The 18938-nt window shown below is 41.2% G+C and overlaps 1 long non-coding RNA gene and 1 pseudogene across 1 annotated transcript in view; one reads left to right on the forward strand and one right to left on the reverse strand.

Moving 5' to 3' along the window:
• Positions 1-18938, reverse strand: part of LOC105479445 (uncharacterized) — an 81755-nt gene that overhangs the window by 39022 nt on the left and 23795 nt on the right. The gene's annotated exons all lie outside the window — the stretch shown is intronic.
• LOC105479444 (protein FAM117A pseudogene) lies at positions 351-2278 on the forward strand (annotated as a pseudogene).

The following is an 18938-nucleotide window of genomic DNA, read 5'->3' on the forward strand; positions in this document are numbered from 1 at the left end:
AGGTTTGTCCCATAACACGTGGGAATTATGGGAGTACGATTCAGGATGAAATTTGGGTGGGGACACAGAACCAAACCATATCATACCCCTTCTACTGGAGATACATTTTACAATGAACAAAAGTTAAAGGACTTTTCTGAAACTTAACTGGGGCAGGGGACAGGGGGTTGGGTGGAAACTCACAATTTCGGAGCTCCTAAAAATCTGTAAACGAAACAACTTAACAGAAGCTAAGAAGACAGAATCAGAGAGCCCTGAGTCCAAATCCTACCTTGCTACTTTCCATCTTAGAAAACTAACTTGACGGCGTGGGGCTCGCTGTGGGGCTGAGGCAGGCAGCCGGGCTGGCCATGGCAGGGGCTGCAGCGGGCGGCAGAGGCGGAGGTGCCTGGGGGCCGGGGCGCGGAGGGTCGGGGGTGCTCCGACGGGGCTGCTCTCCCCCAGCCCCCGCCGGCTCCCCCCGGGCTGGGCTGCAGCCGCTCAGGGCCACGATCCCCTTCCAGCTGCAGCAGCCGCACCAGGGCCGGGACGGGGGTGGCCGTGCAGCCAGCGTCCCATGCTCGGTGGCCCCAGAAAAGTCAGTGTCTAGGCCTCAGCCACTTCAGGTCCGGCGTACATTCTCCCTGGACACCATCCTCAGCTCCTACCTTCCGAGCCAGTGGCCACGAGATGCTGATGGGGCCTTCACCTGCTGCACCAATGACAAGGCCACCCAGACACCCCTGTCCTGGCAAGAGCTAGAAGGTGAGCGTGCCAGCTCCTGTGCACACAAGCGCTCAGCATCCTGGGGCAGCACAGACCACCGAAAAGAGATTTCCAAGTTGAAGCAACAACTGCAGAGGACAAAAGCTGAGCCGCAGTGGGAAAGAGAAGGAGCGAGGTTCCCTACTCCCAGGGGACCACGCAGTGCGGGGAGCACTGAGGGCGTCCCCTCCCAGCTTCCCCTCAGGGTCCCCTGTCTTGCGACTCAGCCCCTGCCTGCACAGGAGCCTGGAAGGGCTCAACCAAGAGCTGGAGGAGGTGTTTGTGAAGGAGCAGGGAGAAGAGGAGCTGCTGAGGATCCTTGAGATCCCTGATGGGAACCGGGCCCCAGCTCCTCCCCAGAGTGGCAGCTGTGATCATCCCCTCCTCCTCCTGGAGTCTGGCAACCTTGCCAGCTCTCCTTCCATTTCCTTGGCATCCCCCCAGCCTTGTGGCCCGGCCAGTCATGAGGAACACCGGGGTGCCGCCGAGGAGCTGGCATCCACCCCCAACGACAAAGCCTCCTCTCCAGGCCACCCAGCCTTTCTTGAAGATGGCAGCCCATCTCCTGTCCTTGCCTTTGCTGCCTCCCCTCGGCCTAATCATAGCTACGTCTTCAAACGGGAGCCCCCAGAAGGCTGTGAGAAAGTGCGTGTGTTTGAAGAAGCCACGTCCCCAGGTCCTGACCCGGCCTTCCTGACTTCCTGTCCTGACAAGAACAAAGTCCATTTCAACCCGACCGGCTCAGCCTTCTGCCCCGTCAACCTGATGAAGCCCCTCTTCCCAGGCATGGGCTTCATCTTCCGTAACTGCCCCTCAAACCCGGGGTCTCCCCTTCCCCCGGCCAGCCCCAGGCCACCACCTCGGAAGGATCCGGAGGCCTCCAAGGCCTCCCCACTGCCCTTCGAGCCATGGCAGCGCACCCACCATCAGAAGAGTCTGTGCTTTTCCAGAGCTCCCTGATGGTCTGAGGGTCCCATCCCTGCCCCGCTTTACCATAGAGACCAGTGCCTTGGTGGCAGGTCCCTCCCCAGGTCCCCTGAGATGGGGTATGGAGGGGCCCTTCCCTCTCGGCCTTTGAGCACTTTCTTTCACTTATCGTGTCAAAGTCCTGGGTCCTCTTTTTGATGGGCACTGGCCCCTCTGAACGTGATGGGACCTGCCTTCTCCACTAGCAGCTGGGCAGCTCACAACTCACACCTGTGTAACTGCCACATCCCTCACTTGGTGGAAAACACCCAGAAGGTCTGGAGTCCCTCACCCCTGGGTGTCAGTCCAAATGACTGTATAGGAGGCCCTTATTTTTGTCACAGAGCAAGCTGGCCATGAATGAAGGAGAGAGGACGCCATAGATTTCCTTCCCTCCCTTCCAGGAGACCATAAGATAGATCCCCCATCCTCTCAGCCCTATCCTGACGCCTCCCTCTCATTAGAGGAGCTGACCAAAGCAGTCCTAATGGGCCATAACACTTGACCAATTCAGCTGCTGGCAGAAGGAGGAAACAAGTGTTTTCCCAAGTGGCATTTTCATCTCACTTTCACCCTGACTAAAGATTGTCTTAAGTAGCCGGCCAGCCCGCCCAGCCCCAGATGGGTAGTGGGGAGGAGAGTTGGCATTCCTCCAGGTGGCAAATGGCAAATCTATATTCTCCACCCGCCCCAGGGCTGGATTGGATTATAAAAATGCCTATTTTTCTTGTATCGATGTAGAAACTCTATTTTCTCCCAAAGACACTATTTTTGCAGCTGTTTGAAGTTTGTATATTTTCTGTACTGCAGAGTTTACACAAAATTGAAGAATGTTAATGTTCGAGTTTTCTTATCTTGTGTTTAGAGGTTGTTTTTTGCAGATCTTGGTGTTAATAGACCAAATAAATAAATAAATATTCCCAGCAAAAAAAAAAAGAAAACTAACTTGACTTCTCAGAACCACACATTCCCTGTTCGAAAATTGGAAGTGTTGTGAGGATAAAATGAAATAATGTCTGGAAGCACTTGACACACTGCCTAGTGCATCCTGTGAATTCAAGAAAAGGCATTTACCAAAACCGAGGAGGCTATTAGTGTTGTTACCATCTCTAATTGTTCATTAACAAAATAGACACTGTATATAAAAATTTTAATCTAGTATAGCAAAGCCCTGGTCCATCTTTACCAACCTCACCACCACTTCAGACACACCAGAGGGCTGCTCATCCATTGCCTTCAAAATCGCATCAAATAGGCTATTCAGTACATTCATGCACAAAATCAACTTTAAATCTCTAAAAAGTATGGCGGAGTCTAGCAGACCTCCTATTATATAAGTTATTAAAGTCTGATCTGCCAAAGACCACTGGAGGCAAGCCAGTACTCTGACAAACTCAGATTTATCAATGTAGATGCAGGAAGGGAGGGCACAACCAAGCAAACACAGAATGCTACTCAGCAGGTAGGAGGAGGGAAGCAACTTTTCTAAAGTTTGTCTTCTGTGAAAGATTCTGAGGAAGATCTAAGGGAAGCAGGGACAAGTTCTACATTGGTTGCTGTTTCTTGGGGCAAGACTAGGAAAAATAAGGATTAACTAGGGACTGGGCGCTGTTATGAGGCAAGGTTGGTTTAGCAATTGGATGTCTCCAGTAATGGATGGGCAAAGTGGATCTGTATATTGGGTATAAAGGGAACTCTCTGTGCTATCTCTGCAACTTTTCTGTAAGTCTAAATAGTCATAATAGTCCTTTAAATATTATTATTTTAACCCTAAAACTCTTCACCAAAAGAAACTGCCACCTCACCACTCTGCTCACTGGTCCTCTGGTCTCACATTGAGTTACCAAGGAACCCCACTGGGCAGAACACTCCTGGTGTGGTTTGAAATCCTCAGTTTGGGCCGTCTCCCGAGTCACCCTTTCCAGAAGCAGATTGTACTGTTGGCTCATATTGTACTTGTGGAAAACTAAGATCCCTGAAGTTTATCCTATCTAAACTGGTAATAAGTCAACTGTCCTTTTAACCTTCCTCTCCGAACTGTACTCATGTAGCCTGTTCTTTAAGCCAAGCCTAGAGTGTTACTGTTAATGTTTGTCCTGTAAAGTTCCTCCTCTGTCAGTGCTATGACATAGTAGAAGAGGACTAAGAATCAGAAATTCCAGGTGCAGATTCTAGTTCTCCAACCAGTTGCATAACTTTAAACAGGCCACTCTATTCCTCTGGGTGTCATTTCTTTGTAAAATAAGCATGTTGTCACTAGACAGTCTCGAAGATTTCTCCCAGCCCTAACATCCTGTCATCTCTCCTCATGCTTCAATCACACTAGGAGTCAGACTATTGCACTAGACTTTTATCTTTATTTTATCTGCATTTTGTCTTTATTTTGCTGACGAATAAAATGATTCCGGTGTGCCAATTAAATTGACCAATATATAGCTAGAGGATTCTAGCAAGCACTTTCAGGGTCTAAACTCTCTTTTCCCTACACACAACAGCCTCCCCTTAACCTTGTTGGGTCCTCCTGCATCCTCCATCTCTCCTTTCCCCCTGCACACAAAGCTATCAAAAATCTTCTTAGCCTGGAAAAACATTTTCCGCCCCCATACAACCTTCATTAGCTACTCCATCCTGTTCCTTCTCATGCAACTTCTCAAAGGGGCTATCTGTACCCCTGTTTGCATATTATCATTTACTTATTTCTTCATCCCCTGAAAATCAGATTTATTTTCCTACATGCTTCTAAAACTGGTTTCTCAACCAGTAAACCTAGGGGCCTTGTCTCCATCATTATCTTCATTGACCTACCTGATACTGCATCTCTGACTCTATTTCCTTCTGCCCAGAGTTTCTCTGAGGCTTCATTTGAACTATTCTCTTTTTTAGAAAGCTTCAACTATCATCTCTATACAAATGCCTCCCAAGTCTTCCTAACTAGCTCTGAATTTCATTCATAAGTGACAGGATCATTTTATCGGGATACTAACTTTGGCCTCTCCCTGCATTTTCCTCTTCTGCTATTTCAGACAGGCAGCTGAGCCCTTAGAGATTCCTTATGTCAGGGCATTTTTGCTTCATAGAAATCTGAAGGCTCTTCAGCTCCCTGCTCAGCTTCTAGCTTCATTTGCTAATACAACCCACTAGATAGAAATTCTGTCCAACTGGCTATGGGGAGAGCTGTGGTAGCCGTTGTCCAGGAGTACTACTACTAACTAAAAGGCTATAAAGCAGGTAATAGGCCAGAGTGATATTTAGCAGTAGGTTAGAGCATTAACAGGCATTTGGCCAATATCTCATAAAAGTACAGAAATGTTCTCTTTTCAGCCAGAGGAAGAACAAGCGATAAAGTTTAAGAGGAGGTCTGGTTACCTAGATGTGTAAATAAATATAGTTGGTTTTAAAGCCGAGAACATTTTTTAAAATCCTTATCCATTTACATGTCATGGAAACAGTCAAAACAATCCATATGACAACTTTTTAGTGCAAACAAGAATTTGCTGTAGAGATTGCTGAAACAAAACAGAAACACACCAAGAATAAAGTGAGAAGACAGCTAAACTGAGCACTCAACACACTAAAAAAAGGAAGAAGAATCTCTCTTCATTGAAAGATGTATTTATGAACACTAATTAAATGTCTTTCAATGTTTTGTGAAACAGATGGGAACTTTATTTGTTGTAAGGATTTAGAGATAATGTAGAATTGAAGAGCAAAGCTTAAAAACCCGGAAACCCCACCACCATCACTTATTCTACCCCCCAAAATTAATATTCAATTAAAAAACTAAATTTAGTCACATCTTTTTAAAAGACCACATTATTTATTAGTATGATAAAAGCTGAAAATTAAAATATTTCTGTAGTTTTTAGACTACATTCTTTATATTTTCTAAAACAGTGATGCTTGTGGGAAGACAAGAATTTTGAAATTGGTACCACGTGTTGCAATGTAACAGCCTTTCTATTGAGTTAGGTCACTTATGGATTATTTAAGGACAGTTTTATTTTCTATTTCTTCTTGAATTCGTTTTTCCTATGAAAGCATATCCATGGTAACAGTTCAACATTGATGAAGAATTCCCAAAGCCACCTTGCTGGGTTGGAAATCTTACTGCCTGAGATGGGCCTGGTTTTTCAATCATGGGGGTTCATTTCGGAACATCAATTTGAGGGAAGGATGTTATGTATATGAAAATATTTTTAAACTAATCAAATAACATCTGACTCTGAGAGAAAATTACAAAATATGGCTCTAACCATCCTGGGGAGAGAAAAAGTGTGAGAGGTGTTAAATTCAAATTAGGAATGTGTCATGTATTCAGGAAGACAAACTAAGAAAGGGGACAGGAGGGAACATTAAAGAGTACAAGTTGTCCTTCATCTCTATTTTTCCCCTTATGAAAGGAAAATAAAATATTGGGACCCCAAACTCACTATGCCAAAAAGAAAAGTTAAGCTCGGAAACTGAGTCATGCGAAAACAGCTGTCTCTCCTTTTGTTCCTAAACAGCTACAAATAGAAGTCCACATATCTTCACAGGGGGCCTCCCTCACCAGACAAATGTAAATTGACAGCTTATCTTCATGGGTGTGCGACAGAGGAGACTAGAAATAGCCCCTCCACCCACCTTGAGATGAATGCTTATTGGACATCTTCCTCTACTCTATGTTTACTTTATCTTATGTCAAATATAGACCTACTGAGTATAAGATGAATACATAATTAAAAACTCTACCCGCTCCTCTTCCCATGCAACGTATGGATTCAGTGAGTGCTACTCAAAGCCTCAAAAGAATGTAACCGCTTGTCTCATTTGTCTCTTTTTTTTTCTCCTTATCCCCCTGCCTGCTTTTTCCCCTTTAAGTATTAAAGCCCTCAAAATTCTCTTTGGAAAAAGTACAGGCCAAAGTGGCTTGTGTCTTCTTTCCTTGGATGCATCCTCAACCTTGGCAAAATAAACCTCTAAACTGATTGAGAACTATCTTAGACACTTTTTTGGTTTACACCCTTCTAATAGTAATCCACATTTCAGCTACACACCTGACCACTTTCAATAAGCGCTAAATTTCCAACAAGTTAGATGTGGCTCAGTGATCTTTAACCCAATGGGATATAAGTAGAAGTTCCTGTAACAGTTTTCAGAAGATTTCCTAAAGGAACAATTGGTATTAGCTGTTGGCCCCTTCTTACTTCTTCCTCCATCCGGCTGCTTGGATACAGATGTGATGGCCTCATCTCCATCTCGAACTATGAAGACAAGGACCTTAGGGAAGGCAGAATAAAGGCCAGAGAAGAACTCAGTCCTTGAGGACTTTGAGAAGCATTGCTACCATCCAGCCTTAGATTACTACGTTACTTTCCTAGGGTTGCCATAACAAATTACCACAAACTGGCCAGGTGCAGCAGCTTACGCCTATAATCCCAACACTTTGGGAGGCCAAGGCGGGCAGATCACCTGAGGTCAGGAGTTTGAGACCAGCCTGACCAACATGGAGAAACCCCATCTCTACTAAAAATACAAAATTAGCCAGGCGTGGTGGCACATGCCTGTAATCCCAGCTTCTCGGGAGGCTGAGGCAGGAGAATCACTTGAACACAGGAGGCGGAGGTTGTGGTGAGCCGAGATTGTGCCATTGCACTCCAGCCTGGGCAACAAGAGTGAAACTCCATCTCAAAAAAAATAAATAAATAAAATACCACACACTGTGTGGCTTAAAAGAGAAAAAATGTATCCTCTCATAGCTCTAGAGGCTAGAAGTTCAAAATCAACACATAACCAAGGCCATGCTCACTCTGAAGCCTCTAGGTATGGATCCTTCCTGGCCTCTCCCGTCTCTGGTGTTTGCTGGTGTTGGGAAAATGAATTAAAAACAAAATAGTCACTTAACCCAGAAAACCTTTCAACAAAGCTAGAAGAAAAAGAAAATTTTATTAATCAGTAAGCGTGAACTAGAATGGGATGTTCATCATAGGCATTTCAAACCTAGGAAATGAGATTGCAAACCTAGGAAACAAAATTCAGTCTTTTCTACAGACGGGCCTATACAATTCATTCCATACATGTTCTCAAGATAAACAAATAACTAGTCCTTAAGTAAGAGGACTTGACTGCACCATTTGTTACACATCCTAGATTCACCTGGCAGCTGGGTGACAGTCTGTGTTTGCTGATTGGATCTACCCAAAGGAAAAATAAATTTCTCCTATCTTTGTGGCAAGAGATAGTTTTAGAGAGTGGTGCCTGCCCAAGTTAGGCTCCCACTCAGAAGAAGAAGAAAGAGAAGAAGAAGACTGGGAAATAGGGGTACTATCTTCCTTAATGATTGAATTTCAAAGAGATGACTCCCAGGTAAGGGAAAAAAGACATTTCTAAAGAGAAGAAAGCTGAAAAGAAGCTTATTTACCTTTTAAAAGATTTACATAATTTCTAACAGGCAGATAAAGAATTTATAATTACAAGTTTTCTAAAGTAAATGTTCACAGGGAAAATTAAGCCTCTTATTTTTAATTTGTATTTACCCTTACACAGGCAATCCTTGGCTTGTAGTTACATTGTCCCAGTCTCTGCCTCTGTCATCACAAGGCACAGTCTCTGTGTCTTTCTGTCCAAATTTCCCTCTTCTTAATAGGATACCAGTCACTGGACTAGAGTACATTGTAATCCAGTATAACCTCATCTTAATTTGATGACATCTGCAAAGAGCTTATTCCCATGTAAGGCCACATTCACATTCACAGGTAAGGAGGGGAAAGGTATCTTTCTGGGGGTACATATCTTTTGGGGGGACACAATTCAATCCACAACAATTGTCTACTTACAAAATTGTATGTAGGAGAAAAAATTCTAATTTGGGTAAGCCACCATTATTTGGGGTCCTTGTTACTCATACCCAAAAAGTTCTGGAACCTGGCAGAATCCAATGATGAATTAAGAACTCCAGCATCCTTCACTAAACCAGGTAAGCTCATCTGCCTTAGGGTGGAGGGAACACTCTGGAGAAGATGCCCCAGACCATCTCTTGTGTCATTAGTCCTTTATTATCCCAACTCGCATCCCAGTTATAACCTTGAGGTGTTGCCTTCATTTTATCTCCTTGTTGATATCTAAAACTGCTTTAAAAGGAAAAAACAAAATATTTTAATCTCTTAGAGTTAAAAGTCCAAACAGACATATATGCTAGTTGTAGTAACACTTTAAAGTGAATGGGTTCCTACAAAAATGCAATCAAACTATCAACCAACAGATATAAATTACTGAACTTAAATCCTTGGCTCTTTTTTAGGGAAAAGCATGTGGTGAGAGCAGAAACATTTCATTTTTCAAAGATCATATCCAGAATACTATTAAAATAGAAGCAATTTTTGAACAGATAAGATGGAAAATGCATTTAAAATCCTAAATATTTAAGTTTGTTAGAATTACTGGATCAACTAGTGAAATCCTGAACATGCCATAACAACAACACAAAAAGCCCCTTTGTTTCGGCCCTGTGATAATTCCAAACTGCCTGAGGCAGACAACTTCTCTGTTGCTGATATAAGGTTATACAACAAAATGCATGTCAAGACAGAGAAGTAAAGGACCCAAAACAAAAACAGAGGTAAAAGGTATGTACGAGTTGTCCAGAAGGGGACTATTTATGGCAAAAACTGGGAGAGACACCATTGGAGCTAAGGTCTCTATTGCTTAAGGACAATATTTTCAAAGGCCCAAAGTTTTAGAGAAAAAGAATGTCAGAATTTTAGATTTGCAATGAGTTGGGCTTCGCCTGTGTTAGGTCCCAGCAGGTATAAGTAATTGAGTTTGGCAGTTCCTCCAGAAATCACATATCCCAAATGCTCAGAAATGAGCATTGAGTCAGTGACTGGTCAACAACCAATCAGCCTTATCACACAATACAGGGTTTCTGCAGAGATGGTAAAATTAGTTGCACTCCAGGTAATTTTAACTTACCTATACATTTTCCCGCTGAATCCTCCCGACCTTTCCAGGTTTCCCACAACACAAAGCCATTTTCTAGCCAACCACATCAAAAGGTTATCTCAATTTACATAATAGACGAAGTACTAAAAACTGGGTTAGAATTCTATATTTTAGCAAGCTAAATTCTGTGTTAAATGTGTTAAGTTTGTTACTTAAACAATAATATTCTTCCTTTTCTGTGTAGATCCGGACAGTCATAGTTGCATTTTGCTTAACAGGCAAGGGGCACATGAGAGCTTCTCCAAAAGAGGAATTTCACATAAAGAGAATTTTTAAAAACTCTTTGTGGCCAAAATAATGAGATTGTTACCAAGCAATGGGAATTTCAGAATTCCGTAACACTTTCATTTTACTTGATCTAAAATCTGCAAGTGTTTTATTTTAGTAACCCAGAAGGCTGCCATTTTGAAGTGCTATGCTAAAATCTCTGACTATAAAAGGATGGCAGATGGTGCTTTAGTGGTTGGAGTGATAGAAAGCAGACAAATGCCTTGTTTACTTAGGATTGCAGTTGTTCTCAACATCCTAGAATCATTCAGGGAGACTGTTGGAAATACAGATTCCTGATTGTAACACTCAGAGTTTCTGATTCATAAGGTGCAAAGTGAAGCCTCAGAATCTTCGTTTTCATAAGCACCTCAAGTAATCTGCTGCAGGTGATCAACACATCATACTTTCAAACAGAGCCTTACCCGCAGAGCCAAAGCAAGACTAAGACAAAAGAACAAATCTGAAGGCATCACATTACCCGATTTCGAACCAAGGCTATACTTACCAAAAGAGCATGGTTTTGATATAAAAATAGGCATGTAGACCAATGGAACAGAATAGAGAACTCAGAAATAAAGTCAAATATTATAGCCAACTGACCTTTGACAAAGCAAACAAAAACACAAAATGGGGAAAGGACACCATATTCAATAAATGGTGCTGGGATAATTGGCAAGCCACACGTAAAAGAATGAAACTGGATCGTCATCATAAAAATTCTAGAAAATAACTTCAGAAAAACTACTCTAGACATTGGCTTAGGCAAAGAGTTCATGACCAAGAACCCAAAAGCAAATGCAACAAGAACAAAGATAAATAGATGGGACTTAATTAAACCAAAAAGCTTCTGCACAGCAAAATCAGCAGAGTAAACAAACAACCCACAGAATGGGAGAAAATATTTGCATTCTCTGCATCTGACAAAGGACAAATATCAAGAACCTACAAAGAACTCAAATAAATCAGCAAGAAAAAAACAAATAATCCCATCAAAAAGTGGGCTAAGGACATGAATAGATAATTCTCAAAAGAAGATATACAAGTGGCCAACAAACTTGAAAAAATGCTCAACTTCACTAATTATCAGGGAAATGCAAATCAAAACAACAGTGTGATACCACCTCACTCCTGCAAGAATGCCATAATCAAAAAATCAAAAAATAATAGATGTTGGCATGGATGTGGTGAAAAGAGAACACTTTTACACTGCTGGTGGGAATGTAAACTAGTACAACCACTATGGAAAACAGACTCCTTAAAGAACTAAAAGTAGAACTGCCATTTGATCCAGCAATCCCACTACTGGGTATCTACCGAGAGGAAAGTAAGTCATTATATGAAAAAGACATTTGCACATGGATGTTTTTAGCAGCACAATTTGCAATTGCAAAAATGTTGAAACAGCCTAAATGTCCATCAACTAACAAGTGGAAAAAATAAAATGGGGTGTGTGTGTGTGTGTGTGTATATATATATGTGTGTGTGTATATATATATACACATACACACATACACATACATACCATGGAATACTACTCGGCCACAAAAAAGGAATGGAATAATGGCATTTGCAGTGACCTGGATGGAGTTGGAGACCATTACACTAGGTGAACTAATTCAGGAATGGAAAACCAAACATCATATGTCCTCACTTATAAGTGGAAGCTAAGCTATGAGGACACAAAGGCATAAGAATGATACAATGGATTCTGGGCACTCGGGGGGAATAGTGGAAGGGAGGTGAAGGATAAAAGAGTATACATTGGGTACAGTGTACACAGCTGGGGTGATGGGTGCACTAAAATCTCAGAAATCATCACTAAAGAACTTTTCCATGTAACCAAAAACTGCCTGTTCCCCAAAAACTACTGAAATAATAATAATGATAAAATTAAATTAAACAGTGCCTTAAACTTTGAATTTGAAAGACTACAATTTGTTTGTAATGTATAACCCTGACAGTATATCCCACCACCCCTGGAGCCAGGCTACCCTTAACTTCCTGCCACTATCACCCCTCCCCTCCCAGCCCATATATACACATGCTGTGATTTCTAGTTTGCATGACAAACCAAACTGATTCTCCCATGTATATAGGGTAATGGGCCATCAAGTGGTAGCGATGACCTGGTGATTTTTTCCCCTAATACAATCATTGTAAAACATCCTTGAAATCTAGTCTACTTATTGCAGGGATCTTGATTCAATAATTTAACCAAACAAAGAAGTACCTCTGTGTATAGTAGTTCAAGCAGCAGGTGTAATCCACAGAAACCCTTTAGTGACCAAGTACATTAGCACCTAAGTCCCATGAGCATTGAGGCCCACAGACTCTCTTTTAAAACCTTGAGCCCTGACCTCAAACTTTAACTGTGAATCAATAGTGGAATTATTGCAGGTTTTTTATCTAAAAGTTTTTTTACCTCAATGATCTGGTAACTGCAGGAGTTAGAATTGCATTCCTAAACTGCCTTTGTGGTACAAAAATATAAGGTAGAGATATTGTAGGAAGCTGATGGGAGAAGTTTCCTGGCCAACTTGTTTTAGAACAAAAATTTACTTACCCAATTAGTTACATTGAAAGAGATTGACAGCAAAATCAAAAATACTACCAACCAAACTAATCCTGGCCCAAATTCCCAATGTTCATGAAATTAACACTTTTGGCAGCAGAAAATGAGAAAAAATAAAACATACCAGAATTCCACAAATAAATAAGGTATATTCAGAGGATTAAATTTATGAAAAATCCTCAGCATCAAAATAAACCATCTCAACTAAGCATTCAAGCTTTTAATTCACTTGAAAAGGATGAACAAATTGGGTCCCTATGCATTTCTGTTGAGTAAAGTAAATAAGATTATTTTAATCTTCTAATATGGGAGGAGCAAAATAATAGAATAGCCAGAAATTTAATCTTTGAATCTGTGTATTTTACATTGCATTAATCATTGTCAAACACATTAGTTTGACAATGCTGAATAAGTTCCCAAAAACACAAAGACATTGCTATAAATGTAACATAAGAATAAGGAATATAAAATAAATAACTTTTGCATTTTACACTTCTACAACTTGCACAAAGTGTATATAAAGGCACAGGAAACAAATGCTATCATCTAAAAAACAAAATGTGTTTTACCAGACAGGATGGACCAAATGACCTTTATTCATGCTATTAAAATGTCTTTTGGCCTTTAGTTTATGGAATATCATTATTGAAAATTATGTTTATCTAAAGCACCTCTAAAATGTGGATAATCATTTCAACAGAAAGGACTACTAGCATTCTATTGGAATGCCTCATGCTGTTTCGATTACTACAAATCTTTAAGTAGATGAAAAAAATCATTATGAGAGACTATAGTTAAAATAGTGAAAGCACTATAGAATATATTTTTATTACAAAAAGAGCAGGTACCATTCTAATCACATGGAACAGTCAAACAGGCAAAGGCCTTTGGGCACCTTTCAGTCACAGTCTTCTTCCTGGCCCATAATACTTTAAATATAAACCTAGATTTACCCAGCTCAGAGATCTCACCTTGGTCATATCTAAAGGTATGCTTGTAACTCAAAGCCTTTGTGAGAAAACAAAAGGATTGCTTGAGTAGAACAAAACCCACACTAGTAAATGCATTGTGAACACCTTCCAAACATGTGATATTTAAGTAAATACTACCAAAAATAACAAAAGAAATAATTATACATGGTTATTAAAGTCTGTTGTTACTACCAATCCTCAGAACTGGAATATCAGTGAGATCCCCAGAATATAATAAAGTAAGTAAAATTTCTCCTGGGCCACTTCAGACCCTCTTTTCACATCATCCATGCCATTTCCATCCCCAAAGGAAATACATTTGCCAAATGGAATGAGTCAAATGTCAAAAACTGGAAAAGGAGCCAAAGAAATTGCAAGCTAGAGGAACTCAGCCAAGGAGATGCAGAATATCAATAGGAAGTCAAGTTTAACGGAAGCCAACAGTCAGAGAAAGTAAGGCTGAGGGTAAGGACGGGTTGGTGGCACCTCTGTAAACGCCAATTGTCAGATTTGTATGAAGGAGTCAGCAGGTTGTACTGGAATACAACTGCAATATCACTGCAACCTCTGCCTCCCAGGTTTAAGTGATTCTCCAGCCTCAGCCTCCCAAGTAGTTGAGACTACAGGCGTGTGCCACCACGCCCAGCTAAAATTATGAAAGCAGTAAACACATGGACAGGGAAATGGAAGATCATAAGCCTCAGGACTGACTTCTTGTTCCACTGAAGCAAGAGCAAGAATTGCCCTCTCAACCACAAAGAGTTAGGGGATGCAGGTGTGACACAGAAAATGTCTAACCTGGCCAGGCGCGGTGGCTTATGCTAGTAATCCCAGTACTTTGGGAGGCCGAGGTGGACAGATCACTTGCAGTCAGGAATTGAAGACCAGCCTGGCCAACATGGTGAAACCCCATCTCTACTAAAAATATAAAAATTAGCCAGGCATGGTGGTGCATGCTTGTAGTCCCAACTACTTGGGAGGCTGAGGCTGGAGAATCACTTAAACTTGGGAGGCAGAGGTTGCAGTGAGCCAAGATCGTGCCACTGCACTCCAGCCTGGGTGACAGAGCGAGACCCCATCTCAAAAAACAAAAACAAACAAACAAAAAAAGACCTAACCTGGCTGTATTCCCAATCGCTGCCTTATGTTTCCCTACCTTGTTGGCCAGGACTTAATGCCAAAAAATAATTAATAGAACATATCAATTTTGGATGTGTTGGCCTAGTTTGCAGTGTTTTTTAATTATAAGCTTAGGCACAGTAATCAATAATGGTAACAATCTCAAATACCTGAGCCAAAATCACAAGCCTCTTCCATAAGAAATCCTCATAATTTCTGCACATTCTCAGCTTTACTTACCTTTTTTTAATCCTTTCTTTGGTGGAAAACAAGGAATGTCATTTCCTTTATTTCATTTGAGAAATAAATAAATTGGAAGAACATAAACTTACCTATCACCTCTAGATTTCTTATTTATTCAACAAAGATTTATTGAGCACTGATATGTCTCAGTCATTTTGCTATACACTGGAAATTCCAAACACAAGTAAGCCATAATCTTGTGCTTTGCTGGCCAGTATTTGGAAAATAACTGTCTTTATCTTTGGGGCAACAAGTAAGGATGTATGGCATCTTGGTTTTCATTATCCTGAAGGAATTCAGTGTTCAAGTACGCTCTACAACCTCAGTTTTACCTAACCTCCTCTAATTTCACAAATTTTATTTCCTTCCTCCTTCCCCCATTCCCTCCCTTGGCCACTGCCTGGCATCCTGTCCTTATTGAGTGATTCCCCAGCCCTGAGATGTCAAATTTCAGTGGTCTTCTCTCTCATATCTGTCTCTTGTCTACCTTGCTCTCTCATTCTCTTTTTCCTGCTGAGGTTATTCTTCATCCTTGATATGTCCTCCAATATGGTTTATTCCTCCACTTTATATTTTTTCTTCCTTATTTACCATGATCATCATTTAAAACATACCTTGACTAAAATCCAAACTCCCTTGCCACTTGCCCTTCCATTCGCTTTTTTAGAAATACACCTCTGAACCAATCCAGCTGTTCTTCTTTGCTCCATATCCAGGTTATTAAGTGCCATTGAACAGAGATTTTACAAATGAAGTATGAGGTGAGAGAATTTGAGCTCCTACATATTTATGATGTAGAACTCCATTATATTTTTTTAATTATCCTTTAAGTTCTAGGGTGCATGTGCACAACGTGCAGGTTTGTTACATATGTATACATGTGCCATGTTGCACTATTGACAATAGCAAAGACTTGGAACCAATACAAATGTCCATCAATGACAGACTGGATTAAGAAAATGTGGCACATATATAACTCCATTATGATTTTAATGCTGGTAAACAGTTTTCTGTGTCCTTGAATGGCTTCTCTTCATATTCCATCTTGAGGCTCTTTCATATCTTCATAAGTCTGTTCAAGTATTTAGCCCTATTACTTCTCCCTCCCCTTCCTAGTTAATGGTCATTATCTACTTCACAAAGAAAATAAAGGTCATTGGCACAAGCTTCTGTGAATACGTTTTCTAACTCTTAGTTGATGCCTAGAGCAGATTGGATAAATGTTCTTGTCCTTGGCCTTGCTCTGCCCGGTCAATATTTGGAATAAGAAAGTTCAAATTCCTCTCTCTACATCTATCCACCCATTTTTCTCTCTCATCTCCATGCACCACTGTCTTTTCTTCAGTCTGCAGTGAGTCTCTCTGCTCTATTTTGTATCCCAACCCCTTTATTGTCTTAGGGACTCTATCGCATCAAGACAATCTTTTACTTCTCCCTTCCTGCTGCCTTTTTTCTCAGCCTATTCCCATGAACAAACCTATTCCATATTTAAGACCCTCCCCTTAACCCCAAATCTCCCTCTAACTATGGCCTATCTGATTGTTTCCTTTCTTAGAAAAGTTTTTTTTTTAAGAGTAGCCTGGACCCCAGTAGTGCCAGGGCTGAGGTTCAAGAGAAGCACAGGCTGCTGCCCCTGGAGTTTAGCACCAGAGGCAAAAGCATGAAGGAGGTGCAGGATGCCACTTTTAGGACTGAGACTCAAGTGAAGCACCATGTAAGAGCCTAACCCAACATAATGTGAACCATTCTGGAGCCCAGTGATTCTGGGGCTAAGTTGCAAAAGAAGAGCTAGCTGCTGACTAGGGGTCTTAGGTGCAAGCAGTTGCACCTGGGGCTGAAGAGCAAGTGGTACACATATTCTGCAGTCACCAGTCTAGAATGCCATTAGTGAAGGCAGTGACCTCCCACCACAGTGGCAGGGCAGCAGCACGAGGGATTGTCCCACCCCTGCCTACCATGCCTACCATGGTCAGTGCCTATATACAACATGAGGGGATTTCAGAATGATCCAGCCCAGCCCACTTTGCCCCTTGTCCCCATGCCAGAGCACACAGTCTGGGAGCCACAGGTTTGTCCAGCCCAGTTCACCAGCATCACCACCTGATCACTTCTCCCAAGAGACTGAGGTTAGCCTACCTAGCCAGCCACTACCACCATATCTGACACCTAGCTGGAGCCACCCACAGGCCTGGAGACTGGGCTACCCTGCCCATCACGGCCATTGCCGACACCATCGCATACTGCTCAGGACCCAGAGGGTTATCCTGTCACTGCCATTACCCATGTGGCACTGGCTGCCCAGGGGCCTGAGAACTCACCCATCTGCCCAGCCCATGGCTGACAACATTGAGTAAGCCATGAGTAAGCCACCAACAGGCCCAAGAATTGGCCTGCCTAGACCCACTAACACCCATGCCAGCATATGCCACCCTGGGACCAAAGGATAGGCATGCTTAGCCCACCACTATACCCATTGAGGCCCAAAGACTGGCCTACTTGGCATCCCAGTCTCCAGCAGAACATCACCACAGCCTCAGCTAACAACCACACCCTAAGCCAGAAGGGAAATCATAGATACAACTGATGCTGTTCACAGACAAAAAAAATCAGAGACTATACTGCTGCATGCACCAAGAATCAAAGCCAAAGTGCTCTACCCAGTCAACACCCTGGATTCATCTTCAGGAAAAAGTAATCACCTATGAAAGCAAATTCAAAAAAGTAGAAGACATGATGGATACACTAGATGCACAGATATCAACATAAGGACACAGGAAATGTGAAAAAGAAAAACAAAATACAGCACCTCCAAAGGAACCAAAAAATTCTCCAGCAATAGATCCTAATCAAACAGAAATTAACAAAATCCTGGAAAAAAAGAATTCAAAGTATTGATTCTAAAGAAGCTCAGGGAGATAGCAGAGAATTTCAAGAAAATGAATAAATCAGAAAAACAATTTAGGATATGAATGAGAAATTTACCAGAGAGATAGATATCACATGAAAGAACCAAACAGAAATACTGAAACTGAAGAATTCACTGAATAAACTATAAAACACATTTAATCAGTTCAAAAACAGACTAGATAAAGCAAAAGAATCTTAGAACTTGAAGATAGGTCTTTTGAAATAACACAGTAAGACAAAAATAAAAACAAAAACACTTTGAAAGAGTGAACAAAGCCTTCATGATATATGGGACACCATAAGGCAACCAAATTTATGAATTATTGGTATCCCAGAGGGTGAAGATAAAATGAAAGTGTTCAAAAACCTATTTAATGAAATAACAGCTGAAAACTTACCACATCTAGCAAAAAATTAGGCATCTGGGTACAGGAGGCCCAGTGATCCTCAAGAAAATACAATGCAAAAAAAAAAAGTCTCCACTGTATGTTATAGTCAAAATATCTAAAATCAATGACAGAGAATTCTAAAAAAAAAAAAAAAAAAAAAAAAAAAAAAAAAAAAAAAAAAAAAAAAAGAGAGAGAGAGAGAAAAGCATCTAGTCACCTATAAAGCAATCCTTTTCAGACTAGCAGCAGACTTCTCAGCAGAAATCTTCCAGATCAAAGAGAAAGAGATAGTATATTCAAAGTGCTGAAAGAAAAAACACTGCCAGCCAAGGATACAATATCCAGCAAAATTATCCTTCCTGAATGCAGGAGAAAAAAAAATGTCTTCCCCAGACAAGCAAAAGCTAAGAGAATTCATCCCCACTAGACTAATCCTACATGAAGCACTCGAGGGAGCCCTGGAAGCAAAAGGACAACATTTACCAATATGAAAACACCCAAAAGTATAAAACTCAATAGTAAAGCAAACACACAAGTGAGAAAGAGAAAGAACTCAAATGGTACCACTAAGAATAACAGCCAAACTACAATGAAAAACAATAAGAGAAAAAGAAAGGAACAAAGAATATATTTTTAAAAACATAAAACAATTAACAATATGAGAAAAACAAAACCTTGCAGAACAATAATAACCTTGAATGTGAATGAGTTAAACTATTCATTTAGAAGATATAGACTAGCTGAAAGGATTTTTAAAAAGAAAAAACATGATGCAAT

This window comes from Macaca nemestrina, chromosome 5 (genome assembly GCF_043159975.1).
Source record: "Macaca nemestrina isolate mMacNem1 chromosome 5, mMacNem.hap1, whole genome shotgun sequence".
Taxonomy (NCBI): Eukaryota; Metazoa; Chordata; class Mammalia; order Primates; family Cercopithecidae; genus Macaca; species Macaca nemestrina.